This window comes from Meles meles, chromosome 10 (assembly GCF_922984935.1).
Source record: "Meles meles chromosome 10, mMelMel3.1 paternal haplotype, whole genome shotgun sequence".
NCBI classification, from domain to species: domain Eukaryota; kingdom Metazoa; phylum Chordata; class Mammalia; order Carnivora; family Mustelidae; genus Meles; species Meles meles.
In genome coordinates this window covers 63,244,505-63,265,643 of record NC_060075.1, presented here as the reverse complement: position 1 = coordinate 63,265,643, position 21,139 = coordinate 63,244,505, and the positions used below count along the sequence as shown (strand labels likewise).

General features: G+C 35.2%; 1 long non-coding RNA gene across 5 annotated transcripts in view; it reads right to left on the bottom strand.

Annotated features, from left to right (window-relative positions):
• Positions 1–21,139, bottom strand: part of LOC123951628 — a 59,869-nt gene that overhangs the window by 21,778 nt on the left and 16,952 nt on the right. For 2 of the 5 annotated variants that reach the window (XR_006820486.1, XR_006820487.1), the window contains 5 exons: positions 18,633–18,686; positions 16,773–16,861; positions 7,193–7,383; positions 732–817; positions 530–612 (listed from right to left, as the gene is read on the bottom strand). This is a non-coding gene — a long non-coding RNA (uncharacterized LOC123951628). The remainder of the gene's footprint in view (positions 1–529; positions 613–731; positions 818–7,192; positions 7,384–16,772; positions 16,862–18,632; positions 18,687–21,139) is intronic. The other 3 variants (XR_006820484.1, XR_006820483.1, XR_006820485.1) reach the window with 2 other exon arrangements.

Below are 21,139 nucleotides of genomic sequence, written 5' to 3'. Positions count from 1 at the left end.
AGGAAAAATGTGTGTGATGGGAGAAGAGGAGCCAGGGAGAAAAAACAAAATCTCAACTAAGGAGGAATTCAATAGATATCTGCAATTGAAAATCAGGAAATATCACTATGTACTTATTTAGAAACATGGACAAAAGCACTAGAAAAAGCAATGAAATGACTTAAAGTGTTTGTCTCTGGGTAATGGGATTTGGGAGTAAGAAGCATTCAGAAGTGTACAGAAGAATCTATCAGTCCTTCAAAAAAAGATACAACTATTATTTGACAAAAATTAAATTGTATAAATAAAATTAAAGAAACACAAGCTTACACTTTCTCATTTTTAATCATCTAACTTTGTTTTGATGTCTTTAATTTGTTTAATGTTTAATATTATTGTAATTATCAAAGAAAAATAAGTTCTCATTTTTTAAAACTTAGAAATTACAGAAAATTATCATTCTAACTTGGCTACATTTCCCTAGCCGGTGTCCAGAGTCATTTCCTCACACAGGAAATGATGATCTCAAATGAATTAAAGAACCACTTACCTAAAGATCACTGTTCTGTTCGAACCCGGAGACTTTCTTCCACCTCAGTCTCCACAGGACACAATAAAGTGCCAGCTAAATAACTAATTATAAATGGAAAATTTACAATTGACAAATGTAAGAAGAGTCGATGCAGATTATCAGGCCACAGAGCAATGCATGTTATTCAGAAAAGACTTGAAATGATCAAGAAAATCATTACCTGTGATGATTTACACAACTGTATTCTTGTGACAAGGAAGAATGGGCCATTAATCTATTCCATTGAAGGCTTTTTGATCAACCAACCTAGTAAATAAAATAATCACAAAAGGAAATGGAGAGTGGTAGACTTACTTTCTTCTTTTTTCCCCCTTGCTTCATTTCTCCTTCCCTCTCTACCTCTCTCTCCCCCTCCCTCCCTTCTTCCCACCCCACCCCCACCCCATCCTTTCTTCCTTCCTTTTCTGCAAGGAGCAAGTGAAGGAAAAGTAACTCATAAGTAAAAAGGTTTCTCCTCAGGAAGCAGAGTTCTTTCAGGTTCAGGATTCAGCATAGAATCAATCTCAGCTGAAGAGCAGGAGGAGGGAAACAGGATTTACCAGGCACTTTTTCTGATGTCTGTGACCTCCAGGGCTTACCATTCTTGTTGATGTTGTTTTTTGACTTGTAGTTTTCTAATGTTTCCCACTAAATCGATTATTGCCTTTAGAAGTAATTTCATGGCTTTTAGAGTACTATAGCTTTATCTTTCTAACCTTCATAATGCTGTGAAAGATTGGTCTCATTTCTTGTTAATTCTGATTCTTCTTTGAGGTTATGTTTTCCTTCTCCAAGGGAATCATCAGGTATCGTTTTATTAGTCTTACACATCATGCCACCTCTGGGGAATTTGTACGGCTAATTCATCTTTCCTGACAATTGCCTAAATAAATGGTAGCCAGAGCACTTGTTTTATTTCTGTGAACTTATTTTATTGCTCGCCACCTTTCACAGCAGTGAGCAAGCAGTCATAAAGACCAAATAGACACGGATTTTCTTTTTCCAATATTATATTTAATGGTCAGTTTTAAATCATTTTAGTTGCAAAACTTTTTAAAGAATAGTTTAACCCTACTTTTTTCTTATCTGCCATATTCATTTCTTCTTATATTTAGCAACAAAGGGTAATGGAAGAAACAACTCACTAGTATTAGAGTCTGCATTCTGGTCCCAGCCCTATACATGACCTCACACAATTTACTTAAGTCCTCCAAGCCTCGGTTTTATAATCTATAAAATATAAGAACCGACCTCTGAAGTTGGCCTAAGTTTTAAGATTGTGTTTCCATTAAGAAAAGATATTGCCCAATTGTCAAATGTTTAAATACCAACAAGTTCACCCAAGAGTAGATTTTACCTTCCATTTATTAATGTCTAAATGTCTCAGATTTTTTTTAAGATTTTATTTATTTATTTGACAGATCACAAGTAGGCAGAGAGGCAGGCAGAGAGAGGGGGAAAGCAGTCTCCCCGCTGAGCAGAGAGCCCCAATGTGATCTCAGGACCCTGAGATCATGACCTAAGCCCAAGGTAGAGGCTTATTAACCCACTGAGCCACGCAGGCACCCCTAAATGTCTCAGTTTTTTCAAAGATCTTATTATGAAATACTCTTCTGCAGATACGTAATTAAGAGTAGACTAACAGAAACGAGAATCACAAAAGGTTACAAAGTTTGGAATAAGGTCTCCAAGTAAGTTAGTAATTAGATATTTTTAAATTCTTCCCACAAAATTCAGCCTTCAGAGCCTAAAATATTTACTATCTGGCCCTTATCAAAAAAAGTTTTCCAGCTCCTACAATTAATAAACAAATGAGAGAGAAAGGACTAAGGGGGAGAAGAGTACATCACCCCAAAACATGCCACATTGGCACTGGATTGCTTTCAAACAAAGGCAACTAGGACCCAGCAGACTCAGGAAAGTTTATTTTGTTGTTGTTTTTAACCTCTCATTTAACTGCCTAAGAGAATTTTTATAGAGGCCCCATACCAGAAAGAGCTATTAACCCCAGAGATGACTTTTAATATCAGGAAGACTTATCTGCATGGCAAGACAAACTTTTGTTTACCATACATTTGCATTTCTCATTTTTCTATGAATTTTTCCTGCCTTTGAAGCCCCACTCCCTCACCCCCTTCTCCTTAGTTCAGGATAATACATAAACTTCAATTAGCCTGACTATCCAGGAGCCTCTCATGTCTTTGGTGCTTTTATACTATATGAAATTAAATTTGTTTTTCTTTTGTAAATCTGTCTTATGTCAATTTAATTATTAGAGTAATCGAAGAACCTAGGGAAGATGATAAAAGTTTTCTACCACTGCAGGATAAACCTTCCTTACAGAAGAATTCCAAAGATTAAATATAGAAATGTGAGAAATAGAAAATCACCATTAGAACACAACAGTGATAATTACAGCAAACAAAATTCACTGACAGATGGCAAAATTTTAAGGTAAAACAGGATAATTGCATAGTATCAAAATACCCTTCCCATACATATTGTTATGGTCATTTTAACATATACATAAAATTTTGGATATTCCTCCCTCCAGAGAATTGAGTTCAATTCTCCTACTTTTTTGTATGGGCCAGATTTAATGACTCAGTTGGAAACATAGGAAAATAATATATAAGAAAAGAAAACTGTGACTTCACAGTGGAGAAAGCTGGTAGATACAATCTCAAACAAGTAATAAGATTAAGTTTACATTGTGCATATTGGTATCATGTTCCTTTGGTAGGATGCAATGAGAAGGGCATTTCATCTATGTGGTATTCTTCCCCAAGACAGAGAATCTCAGTGTAATCATGAGAAAATGTCAGATATGCTCAAATTGGGGAATGTTCTACAAAATATCTAACTAGTAATCCTCAAAACTTTCAAGGTCTTAAAAGGTAATATGAGAAAATGCCATATCTGGTGGAAACTAAGAAATGTGCCTCTTTTGAATGACCTTAAATTATTGGGACTATTCAAACATGTTTTCTGCAAGGGACTCAGAATGTATATCAGACATTCATGGACGTCACGTCTTACTGCTTATGACTGTGGAACAATTTATTTAACAGCTGAAGTGTACAGACATGGGACTATATCTTTATCATAGTACAGGATTATAAAGGTATCAGGTTACAATGTGAGTCTGAGTTGAACACAGCATTCTAAAGCTAATGTATATTAATATATAAAACAACACAGATATGACTTTGTTTTTCTTTTTCTTACTATTTTTATTATTTTTTAAGATTTTATTTGTTTATTTGACAGAGACACAGCAAGAGAGGGAACACAAGCAGGGAGAGTGGGAGAGGGAGAGGTGGCTCCCCACCGAGCAGGGAGTCCAATGTGGGGCTCAATCCCAGGACCCCGAGACCATGACCTAAGCCGAAGGCAGACGCCCAATGACTGAGGCACCCTGTCGCCCCATGACTATTCCTTTTTAAACAGGAGATAAATTGTGAGTATTAAATGAGTAAAAAGAAACACTGAACTGAGTTCCACCATGAAAAAGATATAGCTATAAGGATTTATAAGGATTATAAGGTTTTGCTTTTCTTTTTAAAATATTTTATTTTTTTAAGTAATCTTTCTATCCAACATGGGGCTCAAACTTACAACCCCAAGATCAATAGTCTCATGTTCTATTGACTGAGTCAGCCAGGCACACGTGGAAGTTTGTTTCTAATTTTCTGGTTTAAAAAAAAAATATATATATATATATATTATATATATATATATATATATATATATATTATAAGGAAATGAAAGACAAAGTGTGGATAAAATGTTTTATAATAATCTACTCTTAGACGACAATTCATGACAAAGTGATGATGTGTCTCGATGCTAAAAATACTGTGAAGTTAAAAAATAAACTCTTGAAATATACATGTGTTTCATTACAATTGCATATACTAGTAAAATAATTTTTCCTAACAGCAGAATATGAAGAGGTATCTCTCTCCTTTCTGTTCTGCCTTAAAGAGAAAGTAGCCTGAACATTACCAAAACATATTCAATTTTTTGTTAATCATTTCTTATTGAATTTGAATCATATGAAAACAAAGGATGCCTTATGCCCTGGACAGAGTTTTCCACTGTGAATTGTACATTCAAACTGTAACAGATGAAAGAAGTATCTGGTTACTAGGGCAAATTATGTTTCTTTTAGGAAACTTACCCTAAAGCCCCTACTCAAAAAGCTATAATGACTACCTAACAACCTTCACCACAGTATGCTCACTTTGTTTACTGACTTGCATGTTTCCTAATGAGTAACATTAACATTCAACAAGAACTTGGCACCAACCTAACTGGATCTCCATGGTTGCTCAAGACTTCAGTCAAGCTAATTGCTGCTCTAGCTATACTGTGAGCTCCTTGACAAGAGGACACTTGAATACAAGATCTCTCTTTTTTATAAGGATATTTTTAAAAGTGTTGGCAAAGATATGGGAAAAAGGGAACCACTGTGGACTCTTGGCGGGAATGTATATTGGTATAGCCACTATGGAAAACATATAGGGGTTCCTCAAAAAATTAAAAATAGAATTACCATATGACAAGTCCATTTCTGGGAATTTATAAAAAAAAAAACCCATATTAATTCAAAAACATAAAGCATCCCCATGTTCACTTCAGCATTATTTATAATAGCCAAGATACAGAAATAACTTAAGTGTCCACTTAAGAAAGTGTGATATATTTATACAAGGTAATATTATTCACCCATAAAAATGAATGGAATCTTTCCATGTACAACAACATGGATGGACCTTGACAGTAGTTATTATTACCTTGACAGTAATATGCTAAGTGAAATAATTCAGAAAAAGACAAATACCATATGATCTCACTTACATGTGGAATCTAAAAGAAAGAAAGAAAGAAAGAAAGAAAAAAGCTCATAAATACAGAAATAGATTAGTGGTTTGGTTGCCAAGGTGGTGGGTCAGAGATGGATGAAATAGGTAAAAGGAGTCAAAAGGTAAAAACTTCCAGTTTTAAAATAATTAGTTACGGGGATATAATGTATAGCATAGTGACTACAGATAATAATACTTATTGCATATTTCAAAGTTGCTAAGAGTAAATCTTAAAAAGTTCTTACTCCAAGAAAAATAAATTCTTTAGCAACATATGGCAACAGATGTTAACTAAACTTATTGTGGATATCATTTTGCAATATGTACAAATATTGAATCACTATGTTGTACACCTGAGAGGAACATATTATTGCATGTCAATTATACCTCAATTTTAAAAAGTTTAAAAAAACATTAAATAGGGGCACCTGGGTAGCTCAGTTGGTTAACTGTCTGACTCTTGATTTTATCTCTGGTCATAATCTTGGGGTCATGTTTTTGAACCCTGCATCAGGCTCCATGCTCAGCATACAGCCTGCTTGTCCTTCTCCCTCTGCTCCCCCTGCTGCTTGCTCTCTCTCGCTCTTTCTCAGATAAATAAAATCTTTTAAAAATTAAACATGAGAATATTGTGTAATTTGCTGTTTTAAAATACATAAGGTTCACAAACATTAATACTTCAACCAAGAGTTGAAGTGTATTACCTACTATGATTTCATCAATTTATAGATTAATGCAAATTTACCATCAAGTATTTTAAAATTCTAGTTCAGAGGAATAAGGAAGCAAATTTTGATGGCACAATAACACCTTATTTGATTTTTTTGTTATTGTTGCCTCTTAATAAATAATCTTTAATTTAAAAAAAATCACAATCCCCCTCAAAAAATGCTAGGAAAGGACAGGGATGTGAATCTCATTGCTGACAAAATAACAACAGATCAGGGACTGGGAAGAGTAGCCTAGGTCAAACAGAATGCAGGGAAATGTGGAGAAAGGATGCCCCCAGCTGTGTGTCCTTGACACTGCTGATAGAATACACTTCTTCAAAGAAGTGTCTCATTTTGGATAAAGAAACCAAAAGTCATTTCTTCCCAATCCCATCTTGTTTCATTTATTCTTCTCCTGGATTGGGAGGGAGACAAACCATAAATGACTCTTAATCTCACAAAACAAACTGGGGGTTGCTGGGGGGAGGTGGGATTGGGAGAGGGGGAGCGGGCTATGGACATTGGGGAGGGGAGGCGAACCATAAGAGACTATGGACTCTGAAAAACAACCTGAGGGTTTTGAAGGGTCAGGGGTGGGAGGTTGGGGGAACAGGTGGTGGGTGATGGGGAGGGCACGTTTTGCATGGAGCACTGGGTGTTGTGCAAAAAGAATGAATACTGTTACGCTGAAAAAATTAATAAAAAGGGAAAAAAAAAAGTCATTTCTTTACAATAAGGGAAAAAGAATAAGTAAGCAGGGAAGCAGTGAGAGCCTTCAAATACTTCACTTGGTAGAAGGCAAGGGTGAATGGGGGGAAAAAACTGATACATTATTTTTGAACCCTGCTTCTTTTCCTAAATGTGGGTGACTTAGGTATTCATTTGTGATAATTGACTGATCTGTATATTTGTTAGGTACATTTTCCTAATGATATACCTCCATAAAAATAGTTGATAAGGGGACTTCAACTTCTATTTAGTGACTTCTGCAACCCAAAGAGAGAGAATGAACTTTCTATTCCATACTATAGATACAAAACAAATTACTCCAAACAACTACTTACTATCTTCAGAGATGTGTACATCAGGAATTCAGACAAAGATTAGCAGAGATGGCTGCGTGCTGCTCCACAGTGTTCAGGTCTTCCCAAATCTGGGGCAGGAATAACCTGAAGACATGTTCACTCACGTGTCTGGCAGTTGATGCTGGTTCACAACCACTTAGAGGATATTCGAATGGACATAAGAGCTCCACCTGTCAGAGCAACAAAAGACCAAAAAAGAACAAGGAATATGAAAGATATCTACGAAGAAAAATTTAAAGTTTTACTGCGGATATCAATCAATAGAAAAATACATACTACATTTCTGAATTTAAAAAAATAGTGAAGAATACAAAGATTTTAATTGTCCCTATGTTAATTTGTAATCTTAATGTGATGTCAATAAAATAAAAACAGGATTCTTTTTTTTCTGGTAAAGCAAGCTGATTCAAAGGCAAATTGCATTAGCTGTTCCACAAGTTTTGACTAAACTGAAATCACATTTGCCACTTTCACAACTGGCCCAAGCCCCCATCAGCTGTCATTTCAGCTACCGAAATAGCCTACCTTGACTGCCTTTCCATTCCGCCCTCCTCTCCCTCATTCCCCCGCCCCCCACCCATTAGTCAAGTCTCTAAAACAGTGTTCCTTTGATAATATCAGTCAAATCCCAACTTTCATTCACCTGTTCCAAAGGCTTTCTCATGCCCTTAGAACGTGATCCAAAATTCTTAACATGGTCTGCAAGGCATTCTAGAATCCGGATCTTTCTCTGACCACATTTCCTACCAGTGCCCTACTTATTAACTCCTCCATTTTTTCGGCTTTTCCACTTTTTTCCAGTCACATTCTGCAAATAAGCTTTTCAAGCTCCAGCCTATAAGCCTTTACACTCCTTATTCTATCTGCCAGCCATACTCTATGGAATCACCTTCATTCCTCCTCAGAGACACTGTCATTGAAACTCCTATAAAAACCTGGGTGTGTATACTGTTTTGGTTTCCTCCTATCATAGATTGATCTGTTTGGGGGCTGTTATTTTTCTCTACTAGGAGGTGCATTTCCACAAAAATAGAAACTCCTGACCACTTAAAATCTGGACAGCAAGTGTTCAGTAAATATTAAAATGAATAAGTAGAGTCAGAATCATGCTGAAAATTAGCATATCACAAGAACAACAATGTAACCCTAAGCCATCATGACATAGGTAAAGAGCTCAATCAATGAAATATACTCTAAGGACCAGAAGCTGATCAAATACAATGGCATTTAGTATAAAAAAGAAAAAAAATTCAAATGAGAAGAAAGGTTATTTTGTAATTATTAGTATTTCAATAAAATGAATATACATTTAGAATAAGAAAATAAAATTAAGCAGAAGTCTTACCTTATAACTTGAACTCCAGATGAATTAAGTATTTAAATATAAAAAAGGACACCCAGAAATACTAAAAAAATTCTACCCATGGTAGAATTTAAAAAATCATCTGAAAAATGGGATAAGTTTTATAACTATGGCATGAAGCCCAGAAACCATTTTTAAATGTTGAAGACTGACTACAAAAAAAAATTTTAAATATTTTTATTTAAAAAAATCACTTTTAAAAAAGCAAAGGAGGGAAAAAAACATTTGCAACTGGTATCACACACAAATTGCAAATTTTCTCAAAGTAGGATCACTTCCTATAAATAAGGAAATGAAAAAAACCCAGTAGAAAAATTAGCAAAATATGTGAATAGATATCATATTGATTTAAAGAATTCTTAAATAGGGGCACCAGGGTGGCTCAGTCCCTTAAGCGTCTGCCTTCAGCTCAGGCTGTATCCCAGGGTTGGGGGACTAGCCCTGCATGGAGGCTAGCATCAAGCACCCTCCTCCATGGGGAGTCTGCTTCTCCCTCAGCCCTCCACCCCTGCCTCCCTCCACCCCAGCGTGTGTGCACACTCTCTCTCTCTCTCAAATGAATAAATAAAAATCTTTTTTAAAAAATAATTCTTAAATACATGAAAATATGCTCAATAGCATTCAAAGAATGCAATTCAGCTAACAATGACATGTTGTTATTTACCTTTATCAATGGAAAGCATTAAAAAAAAAAAAAAGATACCACACTGACTGAAAGGGTAAGTATAAGATATCAGACAAACTCAATACACTGCTATTAAAAGCATAAATTATAATGGCTTCCATGAAGAATGTTTATCAGTTATCTATTGTTGCTTAAAAAATTGCCGTGTTTAAAACAACAATAAACATTTATTTTGTCTGACAACTTCTCTGGGAGCAGTTTAGGCTGAGCAATTCCGGCGCAGGATCCTTTGTGAGGTGGCAACCAGGATGTTAGTCGGGGCTGCAGTCATTTCAAGGCTGGGTTAGGTAGGGCTGGGTGATCTACTCTTACAGGGATTTGCACAGCTGGCTAGCAAGTTGGTGCTGGTTGTTGGTGGGAATCCTCAGATTCTCCATATGCAAGACTCTCCCTGGGACACTTGAGGGTTCTTATGACATGGCAACTAGATTTCCCTTGAGCCAGAGATTTAAAAAAAAAAAAAAAAAAAAAAAAAAAAGGCAGGCTGGTAACTGCTATGTTTTTTATGCCCCAGCCTCTGTAGTCACATATCATTTCCCTAATAGCCTATTGGTCACATGGGTCAGCACTGTTCAATGTGGGAGGGGGCTACACAGCGGCATCTATTTCTGAGGAAAAGATCACTGGGGATCATTTGGAGACTGGCTGCCACAGGAAACAAGTTGAAAAATATTCTTCAAAATGCAAATTTTAAATCAATTCTGAAACCAAAGTCCCACTTCTAGTTATCCTTCAGATATGCACTCTGATGTACAAAAGGATATATTCATCTCAGCACTCTTTAACAGTCACAGAAAAGTGAAATAACCTAAATGTTTATCAATAGGATCTTATTAAATAAATTATAATGCATCCATACAAGGTGATATACATGTATCTTAAAGGAATGGTAGGCCATGGATAGGATCCACTAAAAGGAAGGAGGAAAAGAAATGGTGATTGGGATGACCAGAGAGGGAAATTTATTTTTCAATGAGTTCTCCTTTTTATCTTTAGTATTTTATAACCAAGTACAAGAATTATCTACTTTGAAAACGTGGGGGAAAAAATACATAACTGTTACAGTTTCTATAAAACTAATTCCCCAAACAAATGTGAGTTGGGCTCCACCAAGCCTTCATGGATTTTTATTTTGTCTTTTTGTGATATATTAATCAATTTGCTACCACCATCATCTTTGTTTGGACTTTCAACCCAGTTCTTCTTTGGGATTTCAACTTGAGTGTACTGACTACCTGGCGTATACTGTATCCCCCAACATTCCTAAGCACAATTTTAAACACAGAGAAAGTACTCAATACATATCTGCTTAAATCAGAGTTTCACTAACATTTTAGGTCAGATAATTCTTTGTTAAAAGGGGCTGCCTTATACACTGTAGGATGTTTTAGCAGCATCTCTGGCCTCCAGATCTGGCCACCAGATCCCAGCAGCACACTCTAAATTATGACCTAAATGTCTCTGAACATTGCCAAATGGTCCCTGAAAGGGAAGAATCATCTCCAGTTGAGAGCCATTGGTTTAAATAATGACATATCCAGTCTTGAGGTGTAGTTACAGAATTTGAAAACAGATTTCAAAGCAATATTTAGTATATATTTTCTACTACAATATAAAAATTTGATATAAAAGAAAAATAATACCTTATATACTATACACTAAACAAAGACTAATATTTTTTTAAGTTTTTTTTTTAAGATTTTATTCATTAATTTGACAGAGAGAGATCACAAGTAGGCACAGAGACAGGCAGACAGAGGGGGGTAAGCAGGCTCCCCGCCGAGCAGAGAGGTCGGTGCGGGCCTCGATCCTAGGACCCTGAGATCATGACCTGAGCCAAAGGTAGAGGCTTAACCCACTGAGCCACCCAGGCGCCCCAAAGACTAATATTTAATACTTTTGTCACTATTCATTTATTACTCTTAATTATTCCTCATTTTACATCTAGAATTGACCTTGCATAGGAAAGTAAAGAATTCAGAACTTCTCATTTAGTGAAGCAGTATGATTTGCAACATGATGAATGATGGCCTATAAAGTGAAATACATCATTTTCCTTTCCCTTTCTTCTAGATGACTAAATGATAGAAAAAAATTGATTATCAGTATACCAAAGGTATGATTTGGAGTAAATATTCCATTCTTTGATACAGATCACTTCATCAAATAGGGATTAAACTATATAAAGATTAATTATTCTAGCCAAAGATTTAGTTCTGGATGATTTCTTTTAATTGATAACCAATGGTTTACAAACTAGAAATTATCATCTGTGAAATTGGATAAAGAGCCTCACAGTGAGAATGACAGACAGAGTAACACTGAGGATATCTAAGATAAATCATTTGTCATCTTACAAACAGCATTATTGGGGATAAAAGGCCTCCATAACACATGAGTAAAGGAATTACCAAATCTTTTCCTATCTTTAAGATGATCATTTTGTCACTGAAAGTATTTGTGGCATTAAGAACATTTCCCATCTCTTCTACTCAACTTATTTTCCACCTTTTGTGTTGACTCTACCAAAAGGAGAAAAAAGAAGAGAAGAAAGGGGTGCTTGGGTGGTTCAGTTGCTTAAGCCTGACTTAGAAAAGAAAAAGGAAGGGCGCCTGGGTGGCTCACTTGGTTGAGTGACTGCCTTTGGTTCAGGTCATGATCCTGCTCAGCAGGGAGTCTGCTTCTCCTCTGACCCCCCCCCTTCTCATACTATCTCTCTCTCACACACACACACAAATAAATAAATAAAATCTTAAAAAAAAAAAAAAGGAAGAAGGGAGGGGAGAGGAGAAAGAGAGCAAAAGAACGGAAGATTTTTCTGTGATAGAATAAAATTGTTACAAATCTCTAGTCTACAAGATAAAATTAAACTAGTGGCTTAATTTTGTATTTTCTTTTCCTTTAATTCCATGAAAACTTAACCAATATCTATAAAGACCATTTTTGGAAAATACTTAAGAAATTTAGTTCTCTAAAAATTTATTTCCATATTGTAGTTTTAAATTTAAAGGTATTTTCAGCTTTTAAAATTTTTTTCTCAAAATAATCTGACTAGAGCACAAAATATGAACAACAGGTACAGTTTTTAATTCTGACTCCATCTTATTTATACCATCACTGAATAATAGTCCATCTAGTTAAAACAAAACATAAGCAAAGAGTAAGATTTCTGGTCATTTGTTATTTTATATGAACACAGAAAATAATTACAGCATATGTTTATATATCATTTATTTATTTAAAAGGCTATCAATTTTACATCTTGACTGTTTACAGAGCAAGAAAAAGGCATTATAGAATCATCCTGCCAATGTAGGCCATTTATATAATAACTAGAAATTTACACAGAATCCACAATTCAGTAGTATGAAAGGTCATTTATCAAGCTTTAAAGACAAAATAATTAATCAGGAAAGAATATACTTCGTGTGCTTTCAGGTAGAAATATCACATCTTCTTTGCAAGATGAATAGTATTTCACAGTAAATAATAATGTCTAAAACATGAATAACCTCAGAAAAATTGATCTTAGAACCTTGACAGAATATGTTTATATTGATGAAGCTAAATCTAAAGTTTATCTAGTAATTTCAATTCACTTTTTAAGAAAAAAATTGACATAGAAGATTATTCATTGGCTCTTCAAAGACAAAAACTCTCAGTATGATAAACATTCATCCATTTTCTGTTATAATTTCTAATAATTTGAGCTAAATGAAGGAAATTATAGAAATTGCAATTTCAGAGTTCCACCTCAGTGTATAAGCAAGAAAACTAAGGAATTGAAGAGAAAGAAATAAAATGTAAAGAAGAAAGCTTGTTTAGTAAAGTCAGACAATACTCTAATTGTGTCATAATCAAATTATTCTAAAAACAACTGAGGAAAATCACAAAAAAATTAGCATCCAAATGGCTCTTATACTTTGAAAAATTTACATAAAACATAATGAGGTTTAAACAACCAATGCACATGTGACATGTAAATTTTATACTTTGACTTTGTGTTATAATCATGTATCTAATGGACAAGAGATTAATAAAACATTCTACTCAACACTGAATAGTTAAGCATAATTAATGGATAATTCTGATTATAATTTATAGAAATTAACAATGCATTTGCAAGAAAAGAGATGCTTTATTTTTCTCTCAGAGTTGACAATGGCAGGGCTTTCTCACCCTTTCTGGACTTAAATTGTAAAATCATTTTGTAGGGACTGCAGATGGTCTATGATACCTTACACCTGAAACTGCTCTAGGTAAAAACCCAAGGAACAATTCAGCATAAGTTATTAATAAAGTAAATGTTTATCATGAATTCTAAGTAATGAATCAACTACATAAGTGATGGAGTTTGAGGGTCAACTATTGATAGTAATTTAGGATATTGACACTGATCTGAGAACAAAAATGATGAAAACACTATTGATCTCAGCTTCAGTTCGATAACATAAAATCGGTAGAATGTCAAAACCAAGTGAAATGTAATAAGGCAATTTGGCAAATACTGTCTAGATTAAGACATTTATAGTTCAGAACTAAAGTATTCAAAGCCCTTGGTATAGGGTATAATATGTTATTGCTAATAAGCCTTACACAGAGTCACATTAATCCTCAAATAGGACTGGCTGTGGTATGAGCCAGTCCTACTGCTGAATAGATTATCCTTTCTTTGACCCCTTAATTTGTTCAGAGTGTTACTGTGTTTTATCAGTGCTCACCACTTTGGAGGATCAAATGTATTTTATTAAAGGAACTTGATCATCATTTTTTTAATGGGTCAAAGAGGAAGAAACACAAACAGCTCCCCTTCTAGCATGCACACTACAGCAAAATAAAAAATACTACATGGCAGAGAACATTAGGTCTCTGGTACAGATTTTAAAACATGAATGCAAAGTCTCTCCAGTATCCAGTATTATGACAAATGTAGTTTGCTCGTTTTATGAATTTGACTTCCTCAAAAAATAATGTCACATAGTAGAAAAACTGTTATCCAGTATTCCGAATGGTACAGACCCTATGTGAATTAGCTAAGAAAAAAAAAAAAAACAAAAGAGAAAAAGCATTTTTCTACATTGTTTCCAGTGGACAGATATGGCTGAAGAATGTGAGGGTGTTGGCTAAGCCCACAGTTTTCTTCTCTCATCACTATACATTCTCTTCCCCTTGCCACACAGATGTAGCCCTCGCCAATCTGTTTCTTCTAGTCACCCTGAATTCTTCCAGGCTACATGTATTTGGCTTATGGGTAGGCATTTTATCCGAGCTTGTCAAATAAGAAATTTCTTTCCTGAAAACTCGGATTTAGACTTAGAGGCAACAGTTAAAGTCTTAATATATATACAAAATACACATATATACATATATGTGTGTATATGTATGCATATATGTATATACTTTTTTCACTAAAAACCAATCTGTAACTAGTGTTGGATTGTTCATTGGGCATTATAGTCTAAGTGAGTTCATCAAGTTCCATGTACTAAACACCATCTACAGTTGAAGAGAACTGTGTAGTTATCTATTGATGCAGAACAAATTACCAAATTTAGCAGCTTAGCAGTTTCTGTGTGTCAGCAGTTTAGGTGTAGCTTAGCTGAGTCTTTTTTTTTTTTTAAGATTTTATTTATTTATTTGACAGAGAGAAATCACAAGAGAGGCAGGCGGAGAGAGAGGAAGGGAAGCAGGCTCTCCGCTGAGCAGAGAGCCCGATGTAGGACTCGATCCCAGGACCCTGAGATCATGACCTGAGCTGAAGGCAGCGGCTTAACCCACTGAGCCACCCAGACGCCCGCTTAGCTGAGTCTTTTGCTGAGTGTCTCACAAGCCTTCAGTCAACATGTCTTCCAGGCTGGCAGTGTTCTCAGATATGTTCTTGAGCTATAACTCAACTAGGAAAGTATCTACTTCTAAAACTCTTCCAGGTTTTTGGCAGAATTTCTGTGCAGCTCTGGATCTTAGGGCCCAGCTTCTTACTGGCTGTTGGAGACAGGCTGCCCTCAGGTCCCAAAGGTCACCTTCAGTTGCCTGCCATGTGTCCCTTATCTGTGGGGAGTTCACAATACAACTTTGCTTATTCAAGGCCAGCAAGAGAATCTCTTCGCTGCTAAGATACTTATATAACTTAAACATGGGAGTGACATTCCATCACCCTTGTCATAGTGTATCATAAGTAAGTCATAGGTTCATAGGTTCTGCCTATAGTCCAGAGAAAGGGATTTTGGGAGTGTAACTCATCAAAGGCCTGCCTAGTGTAGGTTTGCCATGACAACCCAATGAATATAGCTTTCTTTGATCTCTCTCCTATGGCTCCAGACTACCCTACATCTCTACTTGATGTTGAATATAGGTATGCCAAAATGAAAGTGTTAAAAAAATTTGTCTTACCCCATATATAACCCCCAGCCAAACCTGTTTCTTCATTTCAGTTGATGATACCACATTTTATACTTTTCTCAGGGCAAAATCATTGGAGTCATTATGATTTACCTCCACAGCCCACCTACTATATTCAATCCATCAGTAAATGTAGTTGGCTCAAACCTTCAAATCCCAAATATAACCACGTATCATATATCACATGTACTATTCACCATCCTAGCCATGAAAAAAGTCTTCCTGTAAGGCTCCCAGCTCTGGTTCCCTATAATTGATTTTTGGCACAGAAAACAGTTATATTTAAAATAAGAATGAGAGAGAGCAAAAGAGGGAAAAAACGAAAAGGAAAGATGAGGTAGAAGACAGAGAAGAGCACAAGAGGAGGAATGTGGAGGAGAGAAGAGAAAGTTGAGAATGAGGTGTATGTGAGAAAAGGGAGAAAGAAGAAAGGAGAGATGGGGGGGCTGAGAAGAAGGCTAGACAACTAAAGAGAGACTTGAGAGAGAACAGATAAAGACACAACGGAGTTAACCTTCTTTCTGTCTTTACTACCATCCACAAATGATCTATCACTAAATTCTATCAATTCAACTTCATCATATATCTGAAATCTGTCCATTTATTATCACCTCCACCACCACTACTCTAATACAAGCTATTACCTCTTGCCTGGCCTACTTTGGAAGCTTCCTAACTGGACAACCTACTTCTGTTCTTGCTGAATCCCACAATCCATTTGTCACATAGCAAGCATAGTGATTCTTTTAAAATGTAAATTCCGTTTGCTATCATTTCCCTACTTACTCTCCTATGGCTTCCCATTATATCGAGCAAATAATAACAATTCTTGATGAGCTGAACCCAGGCTAGTTCTCTGACCTTCATTCTGATTACGGTCCCCTTTGCTCATTCCTCAGGCGCACTGGACAACCCCCAGGCAGGAATATGCCTCTTACTCTCCTACATCAGAGCCACTGCTATTCCTCTGTGAGATGTTCTTCCTACACATAGCTGGCTCCCTCCCTTTAAACAGCTTCCTGCTGGAACACCAACCTTTCAGAAAGACCTGCATAAAACATCAGCCCCTTTATCTTCTTTTACTGTAATTTATATTTCTCCACTGCACTTACCAGCACTTGAAATTGTGTTTATTACTTGACAGTAATTGAATTCCAGAATAAGTCATCACTTCCCACATAATTCTGTTGTCCAAGTAAGGCTGAATTTAAAACAAATAGTCTCCCTTAGCATGAATGCACTAAACTTTCTGGTATATAAAAAATTAAAAATAAAGAATCAGTAACTCTTAAAATAAATATTTTAAGTGATTAATGACCCTAGTATATGATTTCTACCAAATCTATTCATCATTCATTATCTTATTAAGCAAGCCAGTTCTTTAATAATTTGGAGCTTTAATTTTCTTTTAATTCTGGGTTTTTAGCAGATTTACCACAACCTTCAAGTATTCAGTTTGGCAGAGAATTTATTAGGCCAGGTCCCATAAATATCAGTTACATGTATGTATCCACATATCAGACACAAAGATATCTCCGATTCTTGATTTTACACTAGATACCTCCTACGTATACCACAAACACCCAGGAATTCAGCTCCTATATAGAGTTTTTCCACATTGATCTGAACAGATAATTCCAGATAAATAAGGACTTTTAAAGCAGAGGAAAAAGCCAAAAAAATGTAGAAAAGTATATTTCTTTAACATATATTTCACTTGAAATACACGAGTTTAAGAAGTTCTAGTATTTCTCCAAATGACAATGTTTTCTAATATCAGAAAAAATTTTTATAATACATATAAATGCATGCATTATATTTTCAAAAATTTAAAGTAGTATTCCTTTTTTTTTTCTAAGATTTTATTCATTTATTTGACAGACAGAGATTGCAAGTAGGCAGAGAGGCAGGCAGAGAGAGAGGGGGAAGTAGGTTCCCCACTGAGCAGAGAGCCCGATGTGGAGCTCAATCCCAGGACCCCGAGATCATGACCTGAGCCGAAGGCAGAGGCCCAACCCACTGAGTCACCCAGGCACCCCTAAAGTAGTATTCTTAAATACAACTGTATGTATCTTTAGTTTACCAGTTTCTTTTTTTCCAGTTACAAAGAATTCTTTGAGGTATACTTTACCTTCAGATAAAAAATACGGCATACCAGTTGCATACTTCTTTATTCTTCAATTTCAGCTTATGTTTTTAATATTGAATGGTAACCCCTAATCCTTTTTTTTAAATTTTATTTATTTATTTGACAGACAGAGATCACAAGTAGGCAGGGGCAGGCAGAGAGAGGGAGAAGCAGGCACCCTGCTGAGCAGAGAGCCCAACGCAGGGCTCAGTCCCAGGACCCTGGGATCATGACCTGAGCTGAAGACAGAGGCTTTAACCCACTGAGCCACCCAGGCGCCCCTATAATTCCTAATCTAAGGAGAGAATGGGTTAACTAAAATGTTATACTGATAGGTACATAACTATCTAACATAATTTACATTTTTAGGTTAGGAAACCAAACTCCATTCCATAATCAAATAATTATAAAGAAAAATCCAAGTTATATAATAATACATGATTAGATAAAGGGCTAGTATCCAAAATTTATAAGGAACTTAGCAAACTCAACACCCAAAGATTAAAAATTATCATGTGAAAACTATTACTGTGCTGACTTGACAACTTTTATGTGGTCTCCTTCAGCTTAATGTACATATAAATCATTTAAAACAATGTGTCAAAATGCACATTCTGACTCTGTGGTTTAGATGTTGTCTGAGATTCTAACAAATGCCAGTAATGCTGATGCTTATAGACCATGGAACACATTAAGTAAGCAAGAGAAGATTTTTGGAAACTCCGTACACACTGTATTTTAAGTGTTATAAATATTATCCTTTTATAAGCCATGCTAACCTCCTAAAAATTAATCTAAATTAGCATTTGTATTAGACACAAGCTGAGGTGACCATCCAACTCACCTGGATGCTTCCAGTGGCTTTAGTACTAGTATCATTTCCAGTTCACTTTCACCCCTGTCAAAGGATATTGATCCAGTTAGAAACATTTGATCCATGAAGACAATAAGATTCTTTCTGGATGACTGTTAAAGCTTAGTCACTTTAATGGAAGCCCCTCAAAACAAACGTAAATCTCAGGTTCCTGATACTGAGGTCCTTGCAGCTGCCTTTCTGAAGTTTGGTTGATCAATTCAATTTAATTCAAGTTAACTTCAATACCTACCCAATAAATCCTCCTCTTAATTTAAATTAGTCAAAGCTGACATGTGTCTCTTGCAACCCAACAAACTGTTATAACACAATTTATCAGAATAAGAATCAAAATATAATTATTATGAACATCCCCTCTACTGAACACCATAAAAAATAACACCAAAAAAACCCCAAAAAACCCACCATAAAAAAATAAGTGCCAATGTGCTATTCTATAGAATAGCCACTAGGTGTGCGTGACTATTTAAATAAATTAAAATTAAAGAAAATTTAAAATTCAATTCCACTATCACAGTAGTCACATTTTAGATGTTCTATACCTCTTTATGACTAATGGTTATTTATTAGTGCAGATAAAGGATTTTCCATCACTGCAGAAAGTTCTATAAGAAAGCACTATCCAGAGACGGGCATCAAATAAATTAACTGGGGTTTGTGAGTTAAGTATGGAAAAAGATGATTTAAACATGCTAAGAAATTCTTCCATTGACCATCATACAAAGAACAAACCCATAAACTATTATCTCTAAGTTTCTCTTTTCAGAAGGAAACTTCATAAACTGTTCACTCCTCTGGGATGCTATAATATTCTTGACCCTATTTCTATGACTTTGGTGAGTATCCTTATCCAATCCTTAGGGTCATTAGTAAACCATACAGAGTTACTATCTGATAAAACAAATTTTCATTAACATGAAAAAAATTAAGTCTAAACTGGAAATTATAAATGAAAAAAAGAAAAAGCACTGAAGTATTGGATTACAAATACTCATTAATTCATTATGCATATTCATATCATGTACAATATGCTAAAATATTCATATAAGCAACATATCCTAAATTGAGGCCATTCTCAAATAATTTTTTTTAAAAAAGATTTTCTTTATTTGACAGAGAGAGAGAAACACAGTGAGAGAAGGAACAAAAGCAGGGAAAGTGTGAGAGGGAGAAGCAAACTTCCCACTGAGCAGGAAGCCCAATGTGGGGCTTGATCCCAGAACCCTGGGACCATGACCTGAGCCGAAGGCAGAAGCCTAACAATTGAGTCACCCAGACACCCCCATCCCTAAAAAATTTAAAACAAATCAGCCTCATAGATTCACTGCAGACCGATGAGGAGGGGTTCATTTACTTTCTACTGGTTGGGCAATGATGACTTTCACTGACAGTACAAGATACCACCTTGGTATCTTATTTTACCTAACTCTAAAGTCATATGTCATCATACACTTCTACATTACACAGCTGAAGTAAAATACTACATTCATAATGTTAGAGACTAAATATTTATCCTACCATCCCCCTAATAGGCATACACTCATTAAAGTGTAACATCAACCTTACAAAGGGAAGTTGGGTTACATGCATACATGGATACATATACCCATGAAACTGGATTCAGACATTTTTTTGTTTAAATCTTCAGCCCTGTGCCTTCCAGCCATTGTTTTCTCCCTATATGAGAAGTTATAAGCATAAAAGTGGCCACTTTTTTGTTTTTCTCTTTTTCAAACGATACTGAATCTAAGAGGCAATAATTCTTTAAAAAATTCCTCTTATTAATAAAATAACCAAATTATAGTTCTGTACTCATGTATAAACATGTTTTTATAAGAAAACCCAGAATATTCTGAAGTAAACTTACTTTGAAGACAACACTTAAAAGCAGATGTGTTCTCTAAGAAATAAAGCAACTCCTTTTCTGTATGACCTTTTAAATACAAGACGGTACCTATAATCTGAGTGTTAGGATGCAAAACATATTGACCATTTAATAGATTTTTAAATAGACCATTTAATACCCACATCAAAGTATGGGTAATACTTAGAACATAAAGAATTCTGATTCTGGAATTTAATTATTTAGGCTTTTGAATAATGCAGGAAAGTTTTTAGAGTACAGATGATGAATTAACTAGTTGATAAAAGCAATATGCTAATGAGACTTTGGTTCCTGTATACATCAGTTAATTTCAGTGTTTTTCATCTTAAAACTTAAAACTGTGTTTGTGTGTATTACATGTATAATATGTGTGTTTATGAGAGAGAAAAGGAGAGACTGAATACAAATGATCCCTATATTATGAAGAATTTCTATGAGTATATGTGTTACTCACATTGGATCAGTATTATTATTTATTTGAAAATGACAATCATATTACTTGTTAATTAAGTTACAATAGCCTCTAAATCTGGAGTCTATTATGGTCTCCATTATATCAAAAGCAATTCTATAATTGATAAAATAATTTTGG